This window comes from Cupressus sempervirens, chromosome 3 (assembly GCF_028749045.1).
Source record: "Cupressus sempervirens isolate cs-2001-9-10 chromosome 3, ASM2874904v1, whole genome shotgun sequence".
NCBI classification, from domain to species: Eukaryota; Viridiplantae; Streptophyta; class Pinopsida; order Cupressales; family Cupressaceae; genus Cupressus; species Cupressus sempervirens.
Window position 1 is genome coordinate 516,905,170 of NC_143120.1, and position 12,624 is coordinate 516,917,793.

The 12,624-nt window shown below is 41.4% G+C and overlaps 1 protein-coding gene across 1 annotated transcript in view; it reads left to right on the forward strand.

Annotated features, from left to right (window-relative positions):
- Window positions 1–12,624, forward strand: part of LOC149567443 (FKBP-like peptidyl-prolyl cis-trans isomerase family protein) — a 272,211-nt gene that overhangs the window by 239,585 nt on the left and 20,002 nt on the right. The gene's annotated exons all lie outside the window — the stretch shown is intronic.

A 12,624-nucleotide genomic window follows, 5' to 3' on the forward strand; every position in this document is an offset into this window, starting at 1 on the left:
TGTAATTGTTGGTTGCATGTTGTATGCAAAAAAAAGAATCAAATTATAATAAATTAAAGAAAATAAAAAATGGAGACATGAATTTATAGATGCATACCTCATCTTTTTTGGCGATAATATACTAATGATGTTTTACACTCTTTTGGTTCTCTACTAGGTGACCTTTTTCTTGCAAATTTAGTGTGCCTTCCTTTCTAATGTCCCATCTTCATTCTTCAAAAAAAACTCATTTAAAAAATTTGTCAAATACATTGTACACTTGTTTCCCTTATTAAATTTTTGTTTAAATTTTTCTATTCTAAAACAGTGAATTTAGCCAATTTTGAATTATTAAAAAAAAGTGCTCTTAATTTATATCAAAATCAATACAATAAAGTCAAAGGGCCAATTGGGGGTTCAAGAAAACAACCCCTGGCAAAAAATTTGCCACATCAAATCTTGCCAATTTTTGCTCAAGAGGATTCGCTTGAACCCCCCTTCATGCAAAGGGGTCTTCTTACGAAAGGGTTTTTTTTTTTTTTAAAAGGTAAGTAAATTAATATTCTAAGAAATTTTGCCTTTCTAAGGGCTCAAACCATGGCCAAATATGATCATATTCTTAACAGACCTTTTGTGCTTCGGCAACATATCTTTGAAGTTAGATTCCCCAACCCAATCCTCCTTAGATTTTGTCATATAGCTTTGCCTCAACCTAGGAAATCATTTGCATAGAAAAGCCTTCCTCCCTTTTGCATCCACCAGCATTTGTTGCATCTCATCCCTAAGAGCATTTTTCATGCCACCCGTCACTCGCTTAGCCAAGAAGAAAGAAACAATGGAGCCCTATCATTTGGATCGAACAACCTCACCCCCCTTGAGCACTCAGCCATCCTTCAGCCCAGAGAAAGCTATGCCATCATCTACTGACATTGAAGCTTTCATGAACCAACTAGGAAATGCAGTATTAGTAAATACCATTATAGACAAGAACAAAGAGACAATCATGGCTAATTTTCGAAGGGACAATGTAAGAACCTTTGACTTTGGAAGACCCCCTCCATTATCAGATCCATCTCACCCGTTGTTTGGGCAGTTGCCACCACCCATAGGCTCTTATGATCCAAATTATCCTCAATATATGCCAAAAGAAGAGCCTCCAGCCAATCCATATGATCCAACAAACCCAAACATACCATCATCCACCCAAGTTGAAATCTCCATGCCGCAAGCCAACCCAGCCATCGCCACTCCATCCTTGGTTCATACCTCTCCTCTCCAAACCCCCTTTACCCAAAACACCTCACCGTTCACGCCCTTCACTATTGCTGCTGCTGCTCCCCAACCCAGCCTTCCAAATCCACCCATCTCCCAAATCAGTGCTAGTATCTTTGGCCAACTTCAGCAATATACAACAGGGATGTCGCCCATGGGGCCAAGTAATCAACCTTTCATCACCCCCAGCTTGTTCACCACAGCCCAAAGCACAATCCCATCATTTCCATTAGGTCTTGGGAGCTCAGTGCCATCAGCCACAAATCCACAAGCTACTACCCTCACTCCACAAAGCTATCAAACCCCACAAGCTACTACCAATGTTCTGCCTAGCTCTCAAGTGACCCAAGCTCCCGCCACCACTCTACCAAGCTTCCAAATCCAGCCACCAAGCTATCAAACCCCATCAATTCCATTTCCTAGCTTTCAATTCCCACCACCTCCACCACCAACTAATCCATTACCTCCTATTACCAACTACTTTTCAATGCCACTTCTAGGAGGTAACCCACCAATCCAGCCAACCACCAATTATTTGCAGGTACCATCCCAAATGGGGGCACAGCCCACATACCTTGGTCAAACCCCACAAGCCCCCCGATCCTTTCCCCAAGCTTCACAACCATCTTATACCTTACCTCCACAAAGCAATTCATTTATCCCACAACCAGCTTATGTTCCTTAATCCCAACCTCAAATCCCATATCAACAGCAAGCCTCGCAGCACATGCAGCACTATGCACCACCTCCCCCTCAGCAAACCGTCATCCACCATGCAGCTGCCCAAACAATGTACAATCCCTATCAGCAAATCCCTCATAGCCATCCATATTCAGTGGCCCCATCTAGCGCATACCTACCTCAAGACACTCCTACATTGGGGGCACCCCAGCCATCACTTATCAATTCAGAATGGGAGCAAATGAAGACAACTCTGAAAGCCATCCAAGAAGGGAATGATCCGAAGACATTCAAGTTTGAGAATGTGTCCTTACCCATTTGACAAAGCCATTACCATGACACCATTTCCCAAACACTTTGAGGTACCCAAATTTGACAAATTCAGAGGAAAAGGAGACCTTGTCACACATATCAAAGAATTTTATATGCACTGCCAAGAAGTGGCATACAATGACGTCTTCCTCTTGCGCCTCTTTCCCAAAAGCTTGGTTGGACCAGCTCTTGAATGGTTTTATAGAATCCCCTATGGCACAATTAAAAATTTTGTTGGATTGTCTGAGGCATTTGTAGCCCAATATGCCCATCTTGTTGAAACAGAGCTATCAGTAGTTGATCTTGTCCACACTAAACAAAAAGGTGGAGAAAGCCTTCCTGAATATCTGCAAAGATGGCAAACCCTTACCACCCGCATATCTTGTACCTTGCCAGAGCGCCATTTGGTGAAAATGTTTATTGATAATGCTCATCCTAGCTTGGCTCACCACATGACCATGAACTGTTTGCAGACCTACAAAGATATCAAAGAGAAAGGAATAATCCTTGAGCAAGGACTCATTAAAGATGGTGTGGTCAAGATTTACAAGGAAGCCAACCAAAATCAATCACATTCCAATGAAAAGTCTAGGTATTGGAACAAAAACAAGCATGTTGCAACAGATGGCGTCACTGACACCAGACATGTGAATATTGTTGGTCCTTCTCACAACCAGTCCAACCCACCCTATCAACCAAACAATCAGCAAGCTATCAACTACCAACAGCAGAATAACCACAGCTATCAAAACCACAATCCAAGACCAAACTTTCAAGGGTCTAGCAATCAAGCTAATGCCATCAATGTAGCTGCAGGACAAAAGCCCAGATTCCAACCTACACCTAGAAACTATACACCCCTTGGTGAGCCATTGGATGTCATTTTTGAGAAATTAGTCAAGGAAAACCTCATCAAATTTCCTCCTACCCAGCAAATTGACTCAAGCCAATCCAAAGCTGCATGGTACAAAGACAATGAGTACTGCAAATTTCATAGGGTAAAAGGTCACACTACCCTCAGATGCATGAAACTAAAAGACTATGTGCAGGACCTCATTGATCGGAAGGAAATCATTGTTGGTGCCCAAACCTCTCCCAATGCAGGCTTACAGATCTATCAAAATGCTTTTCCTCCTCAAAACAATCAAAATCCTAGAAAAGCACCTATCCAAACCAACAACAACAACACCAACAACCGTTAGCCAAACCAACAACATGGGAAGAACAATGACCACACTTCATCCTATATAGACTATGGTAGCCTTATAGGTTGTATATCTGAGAAAGAGCCTTCTGTCAATGTTATCAATATCCAAGGACCAAACAATGAGTGTGCAGTCACCACTCGAAGAGCCTGATTTAACATCCCAGGCCCACCCGTTTCACCAGCACCATCAGCTCCATCAAAAAGCCAGTACAATATCTTGGAACACCTTGGGAACATGCCAGCCCAAATCTCCATTTTAGACCCTCTTCGCACTAGTCCTGTGTACAAGAACATCCTTGACAGTGCTCTCATAGAATCCCGTGTCCCTTTTGATATCAATGCTACTGATTTTTGTAATCTTGTTGGACACCTTTCATCCTCATGTGCCCTATCGTTCAAACCCACCGAAATACCTGTGGTCGAGCTAGATCACACCCTTCCGCTTCGCATAGCCATCATGGTATTCAATTTTGCCGTGAAAAGAGTAATGATAGATAATGGATCAGCCTTGAATATTTGCACCCTAAAATTCATAAAACAAGCTGGGTATACTGAGGTAGATATCATCAGTGAGGTTATCACCATCAAAGCTTATGACAACTTGGAAAGAACCACAGAAAGAACTATTTTGCTGCCAATCAAGGTTGGGCCAGTCATCCAAGAGACACTCTGCCATGTTATTGATCTAAACCTACCATTTAACATCCTCCTTGGTCGCCCATGGATTCATGCCATGAAAGCCGTTCCATCCACTTACCATCAGTGCGTCAAATTTCCGCATCAGGGCACTGAGGTAACTATCCATGCCGATCCAGAACCCTTTGCTTACTGCAATGTGGTTGAAGCCTCATATACAAACCATTGCCCTGGAATTGATATCGGCACAGCCATCGCCAGCTCATCCCACACTTGTAATGACCTAGAAACCATCCTCGCCTCCACCTTATCTACCGTGAAGATCAATAACAAAGGTTGTGGAGAGTATAGTCTATCAGATGCATTTGCTGTCGAGGCACTCCCACTTGATCCACATGCCCATGGACGACCAACATATCACAAAGCTAAGGAGATTCCACCTCCTCGATACAAACAATTTGGCCCAACAACCTTTGTATCCTCAAAAATCCCTCTTCATGAGGAGCTCACTCCAGATATCAACAAATGGTTACATAAGGATGCACCTCAAAGAAATCAAGCACGCCTTGATCACTTCAGTCAAAAGTATCCCCAAGAACATAAGCTCATTACTGACAAATGGAACTATCAAGGTGGTGGTCTAGGACCAAAAGAAAGAGGCATGCAGTACCCCATCGACGCACACAAGTGGGAATCGAAGTCAGGTCTTGGCTTTGGCATACCCACAACTGGGGGCACCAATGAGAACGGTCACGCTTTTTCGAACATTCACTGCGACCTTGTCAAAATCGAAGACATTCCTGAGGAAGTTGAAAAGAGAGCCTACGACGATATCCTAGACCCAATCTCCCTCGGAGACTCTGTTCTCCAAGAACTATCCATCCACCTCATTGACCTACCACTCGCCCATCCACAACTCATAGATTGGGACCAACCAAGCGTCATACACATTGATGAGTTCACATCAGAGGAAGCACTTCTGATATTCATGGGAGCTGAAACACCTCACAAGAAAACAAAGCCAGATTCTTCCTATATCTACAAGCTAGATCCCAAGGGGTATTTTGGAGAAAATCCCCAACCTAGTTCCGATACACCCAAAACTGGAACTAAGGTGAATCTGAGAATAGCTAAGGCAGCGAAGAGAACCCCTCAGCAAGAACATCTAGAGCCACAAGCAGAACATGAGGATTTAGCATTACCTCCTCAAGATAATCGACCAAAGATATCTTCTATTCTAATTGAGGATACTAGGGAAGTCAACATCGGTTCTTCAGAGATCCCTAGGCTTGTTCACATTGCTGCATCCCTATCACAAGACCAAGTTGACCTCCTCTTTGAGGTCTTAAGAGAGAACATTGGTCGATTTGCATGGTCATATCAGGACATGCCAGGGCTTGATCCAAAGCTTGTAGTTCATCATCTTGCAATCGATCCAAAGATCAAGCTCGTCAGACAAAAACTTAGAAAAATGCACCCCAAGGTGGCATTATTGGTCAAAGCTGAATTAGAAAGAATGTTAGCTGCTAAGGTTATCCGACCTATCGACTACTCAGAGTGGATCTCTAACATGGTCCCCATCACTAAACCTTCTGGTGACATCAGAATCTGCACTGATTTCAGAGATCTTAACAAAGCTTGTCCAAAGGATGATTTTCCCTTGCCCAACATAGATATGATCGTAGATCTTACAGCTAGACATGAAATTCTGTCCCTCATGGATGGATTTTCTGGGTATAATCAGATCAAGATTGCAGAAGAGGATCAGCATAAGATAGCATTCACTACCCCTTGGGGAACCTTTTGTTACAACATGATGCCTTTTGGCCTAAAGAATGCTGGGGCTACCTATCAAAGAGCTATGATAGCCATTTTTCATGATCTCATCCATAGCATTTTGGAGGATTATGTGGATGATATCTTGGTCAAGTCTCATACCTTCATGGATCATATTGCTGACCTGGAGAAAGTCTTTGACAGGTTAGCCAAATATCATCTCATGCTGAATCCCAAGAAGTGTGTCTTTGGGGTCACATTTGGCAAGCTTCTAGGCTTTATAGTATCTAAACGAGGTATAGAGATCGACCCCAAGAAGGTCAAGGCTATCTTAGACATGCCTCCTCCCCAGACACTATGACAACTTCATTCTCTTCAGGGAAAGCTTCAATCTGTTCGACGCTTCATCTCCCAACTTGTAGATAAGTGTACACCATTTTCACATTTACTGAAGAAGGATGAGAACTTCAAATGGGATCCTTTATGTCAGCATAGCTTCGACCATCTCAAGCAGTATCTCATCAATCCCCCTATCTTGGTTCCACCAGTTCCTGGTTGTCCCCTGATTTTGTACATATCAACAACACCTACTGCTCTAGGGGCACTTCTAGCACAGCTCGATGACTACGGCAGAGAAAGAGCCATCTACTACATCAGTAGAACCCTAGTTGGTTATGAACTCAATTACACTCCTATGGAAAAAGCTTGTTTGGTAGTTGTTTTCTCAACTCAAAAGCTTCGCCATTACATGCTAAGTCATACCATCCAACTAGTCTCCAAGATCGACCCTCTCAAGTATATGCTCTCCAAAACAGCACTTACAGGCCGTTTGGCCAAATGGGTTATGCTCCTTAGCGAATTTGACATCCAGTATGTGGACAGAAAGGCAATCAAAGGGCAAGCTATAGTAGATCACCTAGCTGATGCGCCTCTAATAGATGCTTATCTGTTGATCACAGAATTTCCAGATGAGCATATCTATCTAATTGAAGAACAACCCCCATGGAAACTTTATTTTGATGGCTCATACACATCTCATGGACCAAGGGCAGGAATATTGTTGGTCACACCTCAAGGAGATTACATTCCAAAAGCCTTCAAGCTACAATTCCCTAACACCAACAATATAGCTGAATATGAGGCCCTCATAGCAGGATTAAAGATAGCTGCAGAATGGAACATTGTTGAGCTACAAATCTTTGGCGATTCTCAGCTCATCATCAAGCAAGCCCTAAATGAATATCAAACCAAAGATGAAAAGCTATTACCCTACAAAGAGCTAGTTGATCAGCTAACCCAGCATTTTACAAGGCTTCAGTTTACACAAGTGCCTCGAATACAGAACAAAGCAGCAGATGCTATGGCTACTATAGGCTCGCTCTTGGAAATTCCCCAAGCAGCTACACAGTATGAGTTTTTAGTGGAGCAGCTCCTCACACCCGCCTATGCGAATGAGGATTCAAACCGTGTTTGTATCTTGGTTGGTCCCCAGTCCCCTTGGTATCATGAGATTCACGCTTACCTTAATGATGGTATCATATCCCCTCACCTCACACGTACCCAACGCCAGAACCTCATCCGAAAATCCTCCCGCTATGTTATCATAGCCAATACCCTATATCGTCGGGGTTATCACAATACTCTCTCTCGATGTTTAGACCAAAATGAGGCCGCGATGGTGTTAAAAGAAGTACACTCTGGACTTTGCGGTGCCCACACGAGTGGTATTGTCCTAGCGCGACAAATCCTTAGAGCAAGCTACTATTGGCCTACCATTGAAGAAGATTCCTGTGACTTTGTCAGAAAGTGTCTCCCATGTCAGCAGCACGCAAATCTTGTGCATGCTCCAGCACATGATCTACAGCCTATTGCACCACCTTGGCCTTTCGCTTGTTGGGGCCTTGATCTAGTTGGAACTATCACACCCCTCTCATCTGATGGACATAAATGGATAATAATAGCTACAAACTATTTCACTAAATGGGTGGAAGCAGTCCCCCTAGTCTCAGCTACAGGAGTTCAGGTCTCCAAGTTCATCTTGTACCACATTGTTTGCCGCTTCGGCATCCCATCCACCATCTTCACCGACCATGGAGGTAACTTTGAAAATCTCAACATGGAAGAATTATGCACTTCCCTCCGCATCCATCACCGCTTTTCTAGCCCATATTTCCCACAAGGTAATGGCTAGGCAGAGGCAACTAACAAAACCCTCCTCAAAATCCTAAAGAAAGTTGTCAATGATTCCGGCCGTGATTGGCACCTACAAATAAATCCAGCCCTATGGGCCTATCGAACTTCCTTCCGTACATCCACAGGCACAACTCCATACTCCCTAGTCTATGGTGCCGAAGCAGTACTACCTATAGAGGTTGAACTTCCCTCCTTGCGCATATCTTTGCAAGGGCAAATATCAGATGAAGAATACAGAGTAGCTCAGCTCACCCAGCTAGATCTCTTAGACGAGAAGCGACAAGAAGCTTATGATCATCTCACAGTCTATCAAACTCGTCTCAAAAGAAATTTCAACAAGAAGGTGCTTCCACGACACTTTCAGCCAGGTGACATGGTCCTCAAAGAAAACATGAAAGTCCAAGAAAATCGAGAAAAGAAAGGCAAGTTTGAATCTACATGGCTTGGTCCTTATGTTGTCATTGCTTCCTTTGGCTCCGGAGCCTATCAACTATCTACACCAGAAGGAGAACTCTTGAATGATCCTACTAACATCATTCATCTCAAGAAGTTCTATGCTTGAAGATCCTTGGTATACCCAACTTTTGAAAAATACAAAAAAAAAATAGTACAGAGAAATAAGCGTCCAATGGTGAAAACTTGGCAATTCAAGTGCCTTGGATAGGTACCTTGGTGAAAACCTGGTAATTCAGGCGCCTTGTGTACTAAGACTAATCCATTATCTATCACTATCCTATCCCTCATCCATTCACCCACCATCCCATAAAACACCTGCTTGTTCCCTTGGTGTTCCAACCAAATATCCAAAATCTAATGGACCTTGTAAATACCTCCTGTACAGCTTGTAAAATCTTGTACCAAACCTTGTATTATACCTTGTAAATCTTGTACCATACCTTGTATATCCAAATCTTGTCCAAAGTTTGTACCATATTCTAGCCTGTAAATAATCGTGTATCCTAGCTTGTATACTATCACGTGCACACACAAAACCCCATTTTCACATAAGCTTTTCGCAAACCATCTACCTATTCACCTATCACCTATTATAGACATCCCATCCTTCACAAACATTTCCATCTCACAAAAACCAAAACATGAACAAACTTGTACATTTGTAACATATCTTGGTCCATCAGCTTGTACATCCTCTTTAGCTTAGTACCATTGTATCTATCCAACGTTCGTGTCAGTTCATCCTTGATCAGCATCTTGCACCCACCGCACATCTTGGTTAGCTATTCCAATGCATCCTTTAGCTAGATCTCCTGTCACCAAAGTGTTATGCTTCTTAGTTCAGCTTGCCAGACGCATCACTCATCCAGATCCACCAGCTTAGGTGCTCTTTGATAGATCCTTGCAGGATATAGCTTTCCTCATGTCTGATCTTGGTCCATTAGTACCTTGTCCTACCCATCTCGTTGGCAAACAGTTCTCTTTTGAATTTTCACTTTCTTTCGATTTGGAATCTTCCCTTTTGGGTCTTGAAATATCTTTTCCAAACAATCTCCTTGTTCCCTCCTCAAGGTTGCCACGATCTTCCATATCATGGTATACTACGAATGGGGCAATCAGAGCATAAGGTCTTGATCATGTCTGTTGCTTGTTTTCTTTTCTGCTTGTGGGTTACCCAGTGTCGTTTCCACACTGCTTCCTCTGGGATTCATGTGTGATACTGGGGCAATCCTTGCGTGCTTGTTTTGAGTCAGTTCGTCAGTCCTCTGGACAGTTGGTGAAAAGGCCTTGATGTTCTTGGTAACCTTGGCAATTAACCAATAGTCCTATAGCAAATCTAGTGCTAAACTACATGGTGGTACTTCTCTTTGAAGTATCCCCCCACTCAAAAAGCTTCAATGGTTTTCCTTCATCTCCATTATCCCCCATCCATATCCAGCATCCGTCTCTCCTACCCCAGCTTATGCATCAGTATCTCTTTGAATCACTCCTCACCTTTAGCTTTAGGGATCCACAATCCTAGTCTTGGGGATCCACCAATCCAAAGCAATCCACCAAGCCTCATCTTTCGAGATCCACAATCCTAGTCCTAGGGATCTCCGAAACCTATCTTTTGCCAATCTGACTCTTTGAAATCCTGTTGCATCAACTTTATAATCCCCTCATCCATCTCCCCATCCTGGATTCTTTTTTATAGCGCTCCGCTCCTTCATCCTTTGCAATCCTTGAGATGTTAAGCTTGCTTCCTCTTGTGCCTTTGATTCTCCCTTTATCATTCTCTCGTAGCGAGAGTTTGAGCTAACTAAACCTCTTCTCTTAAGCCAATCTGAGTCTTCTTGCTCATCTCGGATTCTTGTACTTTTCAAAAAGTCGTCGAGCCTCGCTTTCTCTCCTCGCCGCCTTCTTGAGAGGGCATCTTGTAGTCCATTATCTCCTCTTCTGCTCTAGCCTTGGGCATCTTATTTTCTTATCTTTGATGCCATGCCACTTGCGGCATCACATCAAAGAGGGGCAAAATGTAGATACCTAAAAACCTTTAGAAAATAAAATATTTTTATTTTCTGAAAAATTTCTGATGACATCATCATTTATTAATTAATTATTTATTTAATTTATTTATTTATTTTTTATGCCATTAAATCCCTTTATCTTAATTAAAAATATTTAATTAAGGAATCCCTCTAAAAAATGTTTAAAACTTATTTAAACATTATTTCTTTATTTATTAATTATTTAATTAATAAATTGACCAAAAAACCCAAAATAAATTTAAAAATTTATTTTTTGCCCAAAACTTGGCCAATTTCCTAACCACTAACCTCTTCCAAAATCTTCTAATCCTTCTTTAATTTTGATTAAAGGCTAATCTCATCATTTCCTACCCCTAATCCCAACTCAAAATATTTAATTAAGATTAAATATTAATCCTCATGTTTATTAAAAAAGTTTTAATTAATATCTCCTCAACCCAAACCTTTGAAATAAATAAAACTTTATTTATTTCCTAAAAATCTAATTTATCCTCATCCTAAGAAGTTCTAGACCCTTCTAGAAAGTCTTCATCCTCATCTTAGGAAATTCTAGACTATTCTAGAAAGTCTTTATCCTCATCCAAAGTTTAGACTCTTCTAGAAGATGTCTTTAAACCTAATCCTAATCCCCTCCTAACCTTGTCACATTCTCTAAACATGGGTTAAGACTTACTAACCCAAGCCAAAGTTAACAAATATCTCCTCCTTCACCCACCCTCATTAAATGTCATCCACTTGCCTATCCCTAAGCTAATCCTAAACCATCCTAATCCATCCTCTAATCATTTGTACAAGCCTAAGCAAGCTTAAAACCTTCCTAATCAAATCCAAGTCGAAATTGCTCTCATCTCCCTCAAAATATCTCAACCATAAAACTTTATGAAGCCCACTAGGCCATAAATGACTCTTCCAAGCCCTTTTATTGCTCTTACAAGTCATTATGAGGGTCTTTATGAAGATTTTATCCCTTGAGCCTCCTTTGTTGACTCATCCTTCCCCTTTCCTCCATCCTCTCACCCTGTGACATGTGTCACTCGCTGATTGGCTGTAAAGAAGCACAATCCATGTGCTCTCCTCTCATGCAATCTGAGCCCTCCATGAGCTTTTCCCCATCCTTGCATCTTAGCCCTCAATCCCTCAAGCCTCTTACCTATAAATTGGATCCTTCCCCCATGCAAAATAACACAATCCATGAAGTAAAGTCATAATGCCATTTTAAAAAGCCATTTTACATCAAAACCATACACTCACACCCAAATTCCAACTCCATTTGAAGCCCTTTTTGAAGTATAAGCTTGAGCATACATCATATCTATTTAGACAAAGCCACTCAACAAGAGAGCTTCTTATTGAGAGAGCCCATTAATGGCTCATATTCTCAATTGAGAGCTCATCTTACTCTATCTTGAAGTTTATGAATTTTGTTTAGTTTGTAGAAGCTTTATTTAAATTTGGTTTTTATTAGCATACTAACATTGCTCATATACAAGGAGGATTGGAATAATACCATTAACCGTTCAATTTTCCAAAATCATTTTGCACCTCCTTGTATTGATCTTGGAATTGTCAAGCTTTCCATCCATGGAGCTTGAAGGATTCGATCTTCATTTTACAAATTTTACAGTTTTGATTATAGAAAAGGTGAGTTGAACCTTACCTATTCAAGCTTGCAAGTTTGAAGTGTTGAAATTTAAAAGAATCAATGATCTTTTGGACTAAAGGGATCTACAGAATCTCTGATCAAACCACTGATTTGTTCGATTTCTACTACTGATCAAATATGAGAACGTCATTGGAACTACTCATTTCTCCCCCTCCATTGAGCTCTATATCAATACTCATATTGTCTAAATATGTATAGCCTAAGACAATATGTGTTCTACTATCACAACCTACTACCGGATTGATTATTCAGAAATGAGATGCACAAGCCGCAACTGTATAAGGTCGTCAATCTATGATATACAGCTATGAAATATCTGACATAAGAGTATTATGTCAAGGCAAGATATTATTTATATAATCAAAAGGCTATAGAGATTTAGATTGCACAGTCTTTCCAGCATTAATACATGGAATTAA